Source organism: Homarus americanus, unplaced genomic scaffold (assembly GCF_018991925.1).
Source record: "Homarus americanus isolate GMGI-L3 unplaced genomic scaffold, GMGI_Hamer_2.0 scaffold4060, whole genome shotgun sequence".
Classification (NCBI taxonomy): Eukaryota; Metazoa; Arthropoda; class Malacostraca; order Decapoda; family Nephropidae; genus Homarus; species Homarus americanus.
Window position 1 is genome coordinate 6,253,953 of NW_024746161.1, and position 13,341 is coordinate 6,267,293.

The 13,341-nt window shown below is 41.7% G+C and overlaps 1 pseudogene; it reads left to right on the plus strand.

Annotated features, from left to right (window-relative positions):
- Window positions 1-1,246: 1,246 nt before the first annotated feature.
- LOC121879071 lies at window positions 1,247-13,110 on the plus strand (annotated as a pseudogene).
- The last annotated feature ends 231 nt before the right edge of the window (window positions 13,111-13,341 follow it).

Below are 13,341 nucleotides of genomic sequence, written 5' to 3' on the forward strand. Positions count from 1 at the left end.
ATAACACTATATCATTGACACCACCACCATAACACCACATCACGATCACCACCACCATAACACCACATCACGATCACCACCACCATAACACCACATCACGATCACCACCACCATAACACTATATCATTGACACCACCACCATAACACCACATCACGATCACCACCATCATAACACCACATCACGATCACCACCACCATAACACTATATCATTGACACCACCACCATAACACCACATCACGATCACCACCACCATAACACCACATCACGATCACCACCATCATAACACCACATCACTAACATCACCACCATAACACTATATCATTGACACCACCACCATAACACCACATCACGAACACCACATCACGATCACCACCATAACACCACATCACGATCACCACCACCATAACACCACATCACGATCACCACCATCATAACACCACATCACTAACATCACCACCATAACACTATATCATTGACACCACCACCATAACACCACATCACGAACACCACATCACGATCACCACCATAACACCACATCACGAACACCACCACCATAACACCACATCACGATCACCACCACCATAACACCACATCACGATCATCACCATCATAACACCACATCACGAACACCACCACCATAACACCACATCACGAACACCACATCACGATCACCACCACCATAACACCACATCACGAACACCACCACCATAACACCACATCACGAACACCACATCACGATCACCACCACCATAACACCACATCACGAACACCACCACCATAACTCCACATCACGATCACCACCACCATAACACCACATCACGATCACCACCATCACAACACCATATCACAAACACCATAACCATAACACCAAAAAGACATATCATATACAAAGTTGCAGTTCTACACGGGAGAATAATGTCTTTGGGATGATGAATATAACTTCAAAAGTCTGAGAAAGGCTAAACTCTTCCTTGGTTTTAGCCTTGTTTTAACTGGGTCAGAAACCGCAATATTTCTTGGCTTTCATCGTAGGGTTGAGACAAACACTTCACATTAACACGTCTAGACTACTTTTAATCTCATTGATAATTCATGAGGCAGAATTAAATCTCAGATTCCCTTAGTAACCGAACCCCAAGTATTTATTGCGGCCAGGAAGGGGGAGGGACCGGCGAGTATAGGCGGGTATATAACCTGGGGACAACAAGAGATGGGGCAGAGTCGTGGTGTCGCAGTTGTGTCACCATGACTATATCCGCAGCTTTCCTCGCCCTCGCCCTTGTGGTTGGTGCTGGTGCAGGTGAGTCTCACTCTTTACTACCACGTGTATAATATCACCACCTTTACAATTAAAATACCACATATCTTTACCCAAATGCCATACCGCCATCAAGAAGTATTTAACTAAGGTTTTACGTGGCAAAATAAAAATCGGGTATATTTCAGAATTAATGAAACTTTTCAAACGATTGCAAGATTATTTATTTCATTATTTTCACAACTGTAAATACCTTAAGGATCATTCTAAAAGTTTACAAGAATACAAAGGAAACACAACTTATACGATTAAGCAGGCTATAGGAGGGAGAACAAAGTATTTGATTGGGGCAGACTGTCAATTGGTAGTTCGAGGAAATAACATCACACATTAAAGTAAAAAGGACGAAGAGTCCATACGATAACAAACTCCTTATTTCATTGTGTCCAGCACCGTGGGGAGAAAACACACCCAGATGCTCTACGGAATGCCCCGTCGCCGGCTCCCCGAAACTCTTCTACCAGCCAGAACACACCTACACCTACACCTACTCCGGAAAGTCCCACATCCACCTGAAGGGCGTGGAAGGTGGAGTCACAGGGACGGCTTGGTCTTCACAAGTTGAACTATCATGGATCACCCCCTGTGACATGGTCATCTTCATTAAGGACTCCAAGGTGGATGGTGCCACAGGTGAGTGTAATGTTTATCATCATACATGGTACTAATACCGATAGTAGCAGCTGCTTTTACTACTTCCTAATACTGACACTAGATGTACTAACTACTGGTCCTCCCAGGCCAACCCACTGCCAAGTTCCTGGAGAAGTACCCGATGGTGGTGGCCCTGACCGACGGCCGGGTTCAGCATGTGTGTACTCATCCTGAAGACGACGTCTGGTCCATCAACATCAAGAAGGGCATCGCCTCAGCCTTCCAGAACTCACTTCCTTCTAATTCTACCATCAACTCAGGACAAAACATCACTGAGGTGAGATCAGAGTTATTTTTCACATGAGATAATGAAAAGTGGAAATGTCAATCAGTTCCATTTTCCTTTCTCATTTTTGTTAAGATTTCAGTTATTTTAACGAACTTAATCAAATCAAATGTATGTTAACTTACTCTTTCCCCGCCACCTCTGCTTCATCATGATCTGAGAAATATACTTCATGAAGATTCAAGATTAGTTGTTTATATTTAATATTATATTTGTTCCAATTTGTAAAGAAACAAAAACCAATATACCCCAATATAATTAAGTAATTACTTTCGTGACTCATAATCTTATGTAAGACTTTCTTTAAGGTCCAATAATCATAAAGTAATGTGTTACTTTTATGGTAAAAATTATAAGATTTACTTAACTAACATTTTACTCTTTAACTCAGAATTTGTCGGTCAATATGAAATCACTAAACGTATTTAATTTATACCACGAACAAATTACAATGGCTCCTTTTTTCTAATACATACTTATTTATATTTTGTCATGTACTGTTCCAGTCTTTTACTGTGCAATACCTATGAATAATTAAAGATAAATTGCCAGTTACTCCCAAAAAGCGAAAATTAAAGTTGAATGTGTGAGGCTATAACAGAAGAACTTGTGTTAGGTATTTTATTATTCAATCCCGTATAAAAGATCAGTTCCTATCACTGATATTGATCTTATATACAGACGGACGTGGTAGGGAAGTGCCCAACACACTACGAGGTAGAGAGAGAAGGAGACAAGGTTATTGTGAAGAAGGAGAAGAATCACCACTTGTGCAAGAAACGTTACCCCACCCCTGCCGAGACCCAGATGCCCTGGCTCAAAGGTCCTCTCCCACTGGAAGAGTCCGAGTGTCGATGTAAACAAGAGATTACCAATGGAATCTACTCTTCCATCATCTGTCACGATAAGAAAGTGGTCCGTCCCAGCTATGGTGCCTATAAGTATGTTGAAGCCAAACAGGAGTCCACACTACGATACGTCTCACTATCCAGCCAACAACCACCTGCCATCCCTCAAGGTAGTCTGGTCCGCAAGAGTCTCCGGTATAGCTACCATACGCTCAACAAGGACCCGTCCATGGTAGCCGAGTTGGATCAAACCATGACTCAGATCTGTGAGAAGACTAAAGATGTTGTTGAGCGTGATGCTGCTGCTCTGGTGGCCAAGGCTGTGCAGCTCCTGCGTCGTGTACCTGAGGAAGCTGTGAAACAAACATTGGACAAAATTCGTGCCGGACGTTACTGCCAAGACCACAGCAAACTCGAGAGCCTCTTCCTGGACGCTGTTTCCTTCATCCACGAGTCTGGTGCTGTAAAGGTTATGGTGGATGAGCTGGTGAGTGGCCGGGCTACAGTAGGTCGCGCTGCACTTTACACTGCTGCCTTCTATCTTCAACCCCGCCCATGTATCCATGCCATGATGGCTCTGAAACCAATGTTCGAATCCTCCCAACCTCTGCCACGCGCCACCCTGGCTGCTGCCTCCATGGTCAACACTTACTGTCGCCACAATCATCATTGTTATGAAGAAGCACCGGTTAAGAGTCTTGTTGAAGCTTTGGGTAATAAACTACGACGCCAGTGTTCTCCTTCTGCTGATGAACGGACTCAAAAAGCAGCCCTGGCAACACTCAAGGCTCTAGGTAACATGGGAGTGATGACCCAAGAGGTAGCCAGGTTTGTGATGACGTGTGTGGATACAGAAGGAGTCAAGATCAATGTCCGTGTGGCCGCCGCACAAGCCTTCAGACAAGTGAAATGTGAACGCCACGTAAGTAGACATTAAACGATATATGATATACTTTATTGATATATTCACTAATTTTTGTTAATACTACATCAACTCAAGCACAAAACATAATCCTTTAAACTTGTATTTCCAGCAAACCGAACATTTAGTCAATATTGCTGTTCATCCTGCCAAGAACACAGAAGTTCGTATTGCATCCTATCTTATGGCAATGAGATGTGTTCAGCAGAAGGACCTGCAAATGATTGTCAACAATACATATCACGAAGAAAACACTCAAGGTAACATTACAGTTTTGTATCTGAAAACCAGGAAATAAAATAAGAAAATTTCTTCTTCAATAGTCATGTATGTAAAGATTTTGAGGTAGACACTGACCCATAAAACTGCTAATGGTCACAAATATTATCATCCACGTGTTTTGTTTTTTTTCAGTTCGTGGATTTATTCTGAGTCACCTGCTGAACCTTCAGGACACCAACACACCACACAAGGATTACCTCAGATACCTCTTGACAAATACTCTTCTTCCCAGGGACTATAAGACTGACTTCAGGAAATATTCCCGCAACATAGACATGTCCTACTTCGCCCCGTCTCTCGGTGTTGGTGCTGGCGTTGAGTCCAACATCATCTACGTCCCTGGGTCCTTTGTGCCTCGCTCCGTTGACTTCAACTTCACTGCCGCCTTAGAGGGAATCTCGATGAACATAGGCGAGGTTGGTGCCCGACTTGAGGGTCTAGAACCTGTCATCGAGGAGGTGTTTGGACCTGAAGGTTACCTGCAGAGAACTAGTTTCAGCCAAATTCTAACCGACATGACTACATTTGTTGAACAAAAGGGAAACAAAATCCTCGAAAAACTCCAACAAGACTTGAGACAAAAAAGGTCCATCGACCTCAGTACCTTAACAAATTTCCTCGGCAAACTTTACAGTGACCAATCCAGAGTTACTCGTGCCGATGTGTTCGCTCGCTTCATGGGTCAGGAGATAACCTTTGCTTCATTAGCTGGAGACTTGAAGCATATCAGTGCTGACGAAATGATTGAAAGCTTCTTCTCATACTTCGATGACATTCTTCCTCAGATGAAGAACTTGCACATCAATTCAGCACGAACAGCTCAGATAAACTTTGACTACACCTTCCCCACCATCCAGGGCATACCACTCAAACTTCAGCTGAATGGAACAGCTGTTGCTGGACTGAAGATGCAAGGAAACCTTAACCTCATTGACATCCTCTCTAACTGGAGGAATGGGGAGACCCTCTTCAAGATCATTCCTAGTCTTTCTGTCCAAGTAGATGGCTTCGTCGGCTACGACAGCTATAACAGTAAATTAGGACTCGAAATGAGAAACACCATCTCCAGCAGCAATGGTGTCTCTATTATGGTCAAACCCAAGAATGCTAATGAACTGGAACTTCATTTGGACGTCCCTGTGAAGATGGACCTAATTGATGTGAAAAGCCAAATATACATGATGAAGCAAATAAGAGGACAACCAAGAACTGAGATCTCTCCTCCATCCTCAGAGGGCGGCAGCGTTAGATATCAGTCATGTAACACCATTCTTGAGCCATTACTTGGTTTGAAGTTCTGCTATGACTTTAACTTCCCTAACCTCATCCGTACCAGTTCTCTGCCTTTAAGCGAGCCAGTTGTTGCCAAACTATTCGTTGAGAAAACTGAGCCTTCTATGAAAGGATATCTTATGACTGCAAACATTCAGGGCGAAAGAAATAAAAAAATAATTAAAAGTAAAAGTAGAAACATCCGGATCTTCCTCACCAAGAGAAGCCCAAGTGATATTGTCCTATACCAAGCAAGAGGAATCCTACCAACTTTCTGCCGACATTAAATCTTCTTCCATCAACAGCGATATCTCGACCACGATCGTCAACAGACAAGGTCATAAGGGCGTCGAGGTTTATGCAAAATTTAAGTCTAGTCAGACAGAAATATCCCGCGGAATCAAAATGGATTATAAGACAATATCAACGTCAAATGAACAGAAATACGGCATTGAAGTTTATGTTAGCAGAAGCAAAGAATTCTCATCGCAATCACAAGTTATCGAGGCCAAATTTGCCAAGAAAGTTAACCATCCCGAGATTTCGTTGGACGTTTTACTCAAGACCATGAATGCTCTGAGAAATTACCTTAACATGCATTTTGAGGGTAAGTGTATCTTTTGGATATGATATTTTGCCTGCGTCCTCTTCAGGCAAACAACATATTAGATACATTCTTGTTCGTAAAATATTTTATTATTTCTGCTGCAAAACTTAGGTATTTAATCAATAAATCGAAATGGAAATTACAGAAACATAACTTCTACTTTTTTCCATGTAGTTGGAACCGACCTGACATACACCCAGTACTCCCGGCTGCCTCTACCAACGAAACTGCGCAAGTTTGAGTTCCAGAGTGGCATGAAAGACTGGCAAGTTACCTCCTTTATCCGTCAGACAAAAGAGTCAGGCGAGATGAGTGTATACTCCTCTGTCTTCAATATAAAACGTAGTACCCAAGACATGATCGTTGCTGAAGCCAAACATAATATAGAAGGAACATTTGGCCAAAACTTGGTAGTAGAGACAGCTGTTACAGGTATGTGCTGTATTATTTATTGTATTGTTATTCATTGCATGCATTTCAATTATTTATTATTCGCGATTTTTTTCTTTTGTTATGAGGTATAACACCGAATAATGTCTGAAAGAAACTTTGTTACCCTCAGTCAAAATGGGCAGTGCCGAGTACAAAGCTGCGTCCAACATCCACTGTGAGAGAAACAAGAAGGGAATTTCCATGCAAATGGTTCGTTCTGGTGATGCCACGAAGGTCATTGAACTGAAAGCTATCAGTGACTACTCTGGCCAGTCATATAACGTTAAAATGATGGTAGGTTCCTTCTTCCTATAAGCAAATTGTTGTACAGTAGCACTTGTAGCATGACAAAACATGCTCAGAAAATGATCCAGCTTCGCAGTGTTCTTTGTTGCCGTTGATCATGTAAAGGTTCTTTTGCTTGTCAAGACGTCAAGACGTTACATTTATGTTTTTTTTTATCAAAATTATTAAAGATCTATTACTACGATTAAGGAATAATTCAAGGATTTTCTTTCTTGGCAGTTGGAGATGCCGGAATGGATTAGGACCATCAAGTTCGAGAGCCGGGTGGTGGAGCAGGGACAGGATAGTTACATGGTTGAAGCTGCCCTTAAGCACGGAGAGAGCGTCATTCTCCATGTTCAAGGACCACTCACACTCAGGCTAACATCTCAAGTTGTTCAGCTCCAGACTGATATGAAAATCACGACCATGACCAGTCAACAACTCAAGTTAACTTCCATGTTTTTCTTTGGTGAAAACAAACAAATGCTTTCAATTGTAGTTAGCACACAGGAACCAATCTTCATTCTTGAGTGGAATATGAAATCAGGCTCCTCCCAAGGCACCGTAATAGGAGTCAGGTTCCTCCTTCCTGCCCTCATAGACAACAAAGTTGACGCCATCATTCAAGAGAGACTTGGCCATGTTAGTTTCAACACCCAGTTACTACCAAAGAGTTCGTCCGCTCGCAGAATAAAGGGCTTTACTGATATTGACCTCCAAAATAAGAAGTGGACCGCTGACTTCTCCTGGGACGCCGATAATGACCAAAATAAGAAGATCAGCTTAGACACCACCATGATCAGCAGCCCCTCCAACCCAGGACGAGCCTCTATCCAGTAAGATTTATCACCTCTTTTCCTTTCTTCTTGGTAACAAGTTCATTTAAAAGACTTTTAGATATAAACATTGTTCTGTACAGGGACGATTGCGATAACTTTTTAAATATATGAACGTAATGTACAGTCTTCTGTTTTCATGTTGATAAAATAGTTTATTAAACAATTTAATCGAAATTGTTATGTGATGAAGGTTTCTCCTAATTCTCCATACATAATTATTATGAATATAATATTTATATGATAATCTACAGCGGGAACGTCAAGTACATGGCCCAGATGTACCACGTCAAGCTGGACGTCGACGCAGAGAATCTTATGCACTCCCGGTCCGGAGACAATAAATTTAATTTCGAGGTGACGACGCCCTCTCAGAACACCATTGACTTGAATATCATTACCAATTTTGAGTCAAGGTCCACCAAGGTAAACACTAATTTCTTGTACAAAAACCAGCAGAACAACAAGGCATACAAGTTAATAAGTGCCATGGACCTGGAGAAGCTTGGCAGTCCCTACAGCTACAAGCTCAATTCTGAGCTCAGCTATACATCACCACAAGGCCAACAGACAACTTTGCACGCTGAAGCAAAACACCAAATCACACCAGAAGAACGTGAATTACACTACAAGGTAACAGAGTTTCCTCCAGTTCCACGTGATTATGTATTTCAGGGAATATTTAAAGAAAATACAAATAGTGATAAATATGAATATTAATATATGACGATAACTACTGTTTTCTGACGTTACAATATACGTTTACTGGTTATTATTTCTTACCTAAATAAGTTTATATTCACGAACAATCTTATTCATATTGTTATATCTTGAACATTCATATAATTATTGAGAAATATAATAATTTTACAGGCAACTGTGACGTCTCCTGCCTTGACTAAGCCTCTTCAGGTAGAGATGTCAACAGTCAACAAAGAAAACTCGTACAGTGTTAAGGCCATGGCACAAGAGGACATGTTCATCTGGCACCTGGAGACTGTTCCTCAAGGTGGAGTTAAAACTCTTCAGATGTCCGTAGATGTAAAATCTATTCGTGACTTCATGAAGACCGTGCGTATGCTGGTTGGAGTAAACAGTGTGGAGCAACTTGTCATGCTAACTGAACAACGCGAGAGAACTGAATACGGCATCCACTACCACAAGCCCACACCCACCACCTACACTATGCGAGTTGAGTATCCAACCCGCACCATAGAGGGTGAAGCTACATACTCTCCCACAGAGGCAAGTGTCAAGGTATATCCCAACAAGAGAGAGAGTAACGCCAAATACGAGTTAACTGGAAAATCTTCCCACACGTACTGGGATCAAAAGTCCAAGTTTGAAGGCCATATTAGCCACCCAAGTCTGACCAGGGACATACGAGTAGAGGTTCAGTACTCGGTCACTGGAGAGAACATGAGAGGCACCATTGAGCTGGACATCTTCCCTGACACAGCTGACAAAATAACAGGCACTCTACAGTCAACCTTGGTCGCCAACAACACCGTTAGGGTGGAAACTTCATTAACTTCTAAGGTAAGTTTGTAAGCTTATCTCTGTTTATAAACTTCTCTATGTTTATAACTATAACAGCTTTATCTTATAGTCCTGTATATACCACTATAAGAATGCCATGACCTACCTCTTACAGATGCTGAAGGTGAGCCCCAAGTTCATCATAGTGACGGCCTATGCTCCCCATACGGTTGGCTTTGACCTCAAGTTCCAGAAGTCTCCCTCTTCACCAGCATCCTTCCAAATGTCGGCCAAGTACGACCGAGTCACTGATAAGGATGCAACAGCAGCTTTCCGCGTGGTGACTGAGGAAGGCACCATGGTGGACATAGCTGGAGTGATGGAGCCCAAGGAAGAACGTGGATGCCAAGGTGTGAAGATCAAGGGTGTGGCTCAAACTTCACTGCTCGGCAGCTACCATATTTACTCCAGGATCTGTAGACCAGCCTTCATCGAGCTAATTACGAGCAAGCACGGCAGTCAGATGGAATACATAACCAAGTTTGGCCTCCAAGATCCTTATAACATTGAGCTCAGCATGTCTGAGGGTGACAGGGATCAACTACAGAGACGTGCCATAGCCATGGCCCGTGTACTACTTGCTTCCCCTACCATTATCGATGTTGACTTGGCCTATAAACCTGAGAAGGTGGCAGAGGTACAGGTAAGATGTATAGACGTACAGGTTTTAGTTTAACCTTAGCTGTAAGTTTTTAAAGAATCTTGATACAGAGTGTAAACTGTATCGCGAAAATTTTGATTTTCTCTCGAGAACTATTAACAGACTTATCATTTATTTTATCATATGAATTTCACTTGTAAACAACAGAATAGAATATGCTAGTTGGTTCGAATGGTTGTTGACTCGAAGGTTCATTAGTAAAATAAGACAACCTTCGAAACAACGAACAATGTGACGGAATAGTTTATGAATAAAGGGCTTATGAAACATGAATCTGACAAAGTATGAATAATAATTAGATTATTCATGTGCCGTCGGACAATATTTTATTTGTAAAGTAAGATGTCTGTTTATACATTTATAATATATCTGTTTATACATTTACAAGATGTCTGTTTATACATTTACAAGATGTCTGTTTATGCATTTACAAGATGTCTGGTTATACATTTACCAGATGTCTGTTTATACATTTTCAAAATGTCTGTTTATACATTTACAAGATGTCTGCTTATATATTTTCATGACTGTTTATATATTTACATGTCTGTTTATATATTTACAAGATGTCTGTTTTTATATTTACATGATGTCTTTTATACATTTACATGTTTGTTTATACATTTACATAATGTATGTTTATACGTTTACAGAATGATGTCAATGAAAAGTATCAACGAGTGATGCAGTCTCTCGACCGGTGGGTTAACAGTATATATCAGTACCTGCAACAACAAGCTCAGCAACAAGGTAGTCACTTCCCTAACCCCGAGATCCTCAAGTTGATGAACGAAGCCAAACTTGACCTTCAACAAATATATGATGGTCTGATTTATGGTCAAGTTATGCCTTGGTGTAAGGCTCTCTGTGAAGTCCTCTGGGGTCCTACAGTTACCCATATAATTCAGGTAGTCAGCGAAATACTATCACAAGTGTACAGAGTACAACGAGACCTCCAAACTCGTATTGTGCAGGAGACTGAAGCCTGGAATGAGCAGTTCCGAGGACTTACTAACTTACTTATCGAATGTAAGTTATAAACATTTCCTAGCCTTTAAGATCAAATCTAACAGAATGTCATATATAATAGCACATGATACACATTATCACAAAATGTACATTATGAATATTTCCCCCATAGTTGTGGCACAAACTTCACACTGGATGGAGAGCGGCGAGATGCCACAGCCAGTGCGTCGCCTGATGGAACAACTGGAACAAACGAGGATCTTCAGGATGATAATGATGGAAATGGACGCCATGAGGGAGCAGTACCAGGAGGAGTACGAGGCCATCAAACAGGTGGTGGCCAAGGTGAAGCACACACTCCAACAAGATATTCGCAAGAATTTCGAAAGAATCACAAGGATTCCTGTCGTACAGCAGAACATCAAGTGGATCATCCGGGAGTTCAGCCAAGTTAGTATCGATCTGATTTGTTCAGTCATAGATGTAAGGAGATGCTTGTCTAACACGGTGTTAAAACAGTACTATAACGCCCGCCAGGTGGAGACTATTGGAGGAATCTTATATATTATAACATATGAAGATTATGAACAGAGCCAAACGATGACTGACCCCTCTACTGTCTTCCCAATCTATTATTTGTCTACCGGAGTAATATTTTTTACAGTATACCACGGAAAGCATATGAAAAGCCCCGCAGATTCACTAACCCCTAAACCTCCCTCCCAGTATCTTTCATTCTGAAAACTTTCTCAATGTCTGATTCAAATGAGTTTGGGAATTTGTGGTGTTGGAGGATTTTACTTTTAGGTGTTATGAGTTATACTTCCTGACTATTATCTTTTAATAACAAATTTTATTTGGAAAAAAAATCTCTCATTTCAATCCCCATCAACTTCAATGATGGTATTGGCATCTACGTTAATGACTGTTGTAGTTAAACAGCTTCTTAAATATAGGAATGATGCTTCTAACCTGCTGGATACTTATGCATCTCATAATCTAGTATTAAATGGATTGAAAATATTTTTTTTTAACAAATCAATACACATAAAAGTTACATTGCTTAAGGATGAATCATCCTATGATAATTGCTATCACTTTACATACAAAGTTAATGCCTTATCCAAAATACAGAAGTAAATATTTCACCAGAACCTAATCTAATCATATGATTCCTCTTTCTTCAGGAAAACATGGTGGTCAAGAAGATGGGACGGTACCTTAGTAAGAAGATTCAAGGTGCCATCTGGGGGGTTGCCATCGAGACAAAAGAACAAGAAATCTTACTCCAAATTCCACTCTATAGACCCGTTTACTCTTTGACTCAAGTCCTGCAGGAGATGAAACTAACCCCAGTCTATCTTCTTGAAAAACTGGCCATGGTTTATGACAGCTTCCTCCCCATCCCTGTCAACAACTTGATGTGGGCGTACTACTCGATGATGCCCCGTCAACTGACAGACATGCTGCCCCCTTATAACCGCACAGCCATGGTTGTTGGTGACACAGAGATCCTCACCTTTGACGGCGCTGTTCTCCGTGTACCTAGTTCACCGTGTAAGGTGGTGCTGGCTGCCTACGCCTCCAACAAGCTTACCATGGCCCATCCACAACCCTCAGCCCCACCACAGATCACCTTATCTACTCGCGCAACTACTGTCACCATTAAGCCGGACTTCCGTGTTGACGTCGGCGGACAAGAGATGAGCAGTTCACAACAAACTCAGGGTGATGTCACCATTCAGAAGACGCCCCGTGAAGTCAATATGACGTCACCCTTCATAACAGTCCGAGTGTTCCGTGAAGAACGTGTGATATCCGTGAACGTGTCTGGCTGGACCTTCGGCCGCCTGGCGGGTCTCCTGGGTACTTACGATGGTGAAGTGGGAAATGATTGGCTGATGCCTTCTGGTATCAGGGCTCCAAGTCTCCAGGAGTTGGTGTCATCATGGCAGGAGGACCAACACTGCCAAACTCCCGCCATCTCTCCCGTCAACCCTGCCAACATCTCACTACAAAAGAAGGTTCAGTGTCACGCACTACTGGGAGTTCGGTCCAGGTGCTACCCACTGGTTCATCCGGAGCCCTTCATCAAAATGTGCTACGGCGCCCGCCAGCCTTGGGACGCTGCACAAGGCTACCGCGCCATCTGCTCCAGGAAGGGTGTTGAGCTTATGATGCCCCTTGTCAACTGAGAACCACTCAAGAGATGTTCTAAGTATACCCTGAAGATGACGACTTCGCTTAATGAATCAAAATTATGTTATATAAATTAATTTTGAATTAGCATATTAAAATGTAAAAAAAAATAATAATAAATAAACAAACACTAACTGCAAGACTTTAAATTTTGTTTTATTCGTTGATTAAAAAATAGTTATCCATCATTTATCACATTCACGTAGACTATTCATATTAACCCCATC